Here is a 1,315-nt window from a genome sequence, read left to right as displayed (position 1 = left end):
CCTCAGTATACCTGAAACGTGAAGAAAAACATGGTGGATAACGAAACAAATAATGTATGGCTAATTGAATGTAATGTAATAAATGATAATATATGTGTGTTTAGTTGTAATCCTCTATGCCCTCCCCAAGTCTTTTGAGGGAAGCAAAGAAGACTGATAATATGTATTATGTGGTTAATGAAAATGTGATAATTAGTGTGAGAGACAGTTAATCAATATTGATGGGGTGACGATCAAGGGGCAATGTGTCAGTTGTGCTTCAGGCTTTTGTGTCAGTCTTTGCGAGCCTGGCAGAGCAACAAACAAGTGTGTGTCTCGGTCAGGTGTATTTCTGTATTGTAGCAATGTGCGCTGGAAACTGTCAGTGTTAAGGAAGCCATTGGTGTCAGTGTTGTTTGTAATGAGGCGCTTTATTGTCATGGGGGAAATGTAACGGAGGTGATTCTGTGGTGCACTCCCCAATTGTGGAAGAAGGTCCTCCGTTCAATGTCAGCTCATAGCTGATGCTATATATCACAAAGATGTGGCTTCGGGTGGCGATAAGTGCTGGTGTGCCATTCGATGCTATTTTCACAATGGTTTTCCAGACCTGTTGGGGCATACCACCATTGTGTGTCACCAAGTAACAGGTGTACCAATGGGGTTAGGCTTGATAACTCTAAGTTGAATGTCCCGGTCGAGAACTGCTTTCTCTTCCTCTTGCCAAGGAGCCAGAACTGGTATGATGGGTGACTGGTTTAGCTTTGGGATCCTCTATGAAGCGGATCGGTGGGCCAGACATCTTGGGGAGTTGCTGATGGTCGCAGACGTTGAATGTGCTGGAGCTGTAGTGTTATAACAGCCACTTCTCCAGGTGAACACGTTTTTTCTCAGTGGTCGGGAATGGTAGTGAAGTGTGAGGAGGGGTTGTATTTGTTGTAGGTGGTAGGCACATACATTCTGCGTCATTGTCGCAGATGATCGATGAGGCTTGTCAGTATCCCACAGTGTTTACAGGCCAACTTGTGGTGCAATCGGTTGCAGGATGGAGTACGTTGGTCATGTTGACTCGCTTTTTGTCATAAACAAGTCTGACAACTGTTTGCTTTCCCCAATACTTTATGCAGATTGAAGCAATGACAAGAGGGTCTTCAGTATACCTGAAATGTGAAGGAAAAGATGATGGATAATAAAACAAATAATGTATGGCTAATTAAATGTAATGTAATAAATGGTAATATATGTGTGTTTAGTTGTAATCCTGTAATCAGCGTAGAGGTGTTCCTAGGGTCTGCCTGTATGACTATGATATCAACAAAAGTCAAGTACAGAGGTT

Source organism: Octopus bimaculoides, unplaced genomic scaffold, assembly GCF_001194135.2.
Source record: "Octopus bimaculoides isolate UCB-OBI-ISO-001 unplaced genomic scaffold, ASM119413v2 Scaffold_370699, whole genome shotgun sequence".
Taxonomy (NCBI): domain Eukaryota; kingdom Metazoa; phylum Mollusca; class Cephalopoda; order Octopoda; family Octopodidae; genus Octopus; species Octopus bimaculoides.
The sequence above is the reverse complement of the archived record's forward strand: the minus strand, read 5'-3'. Positions refer to the sequence as shown.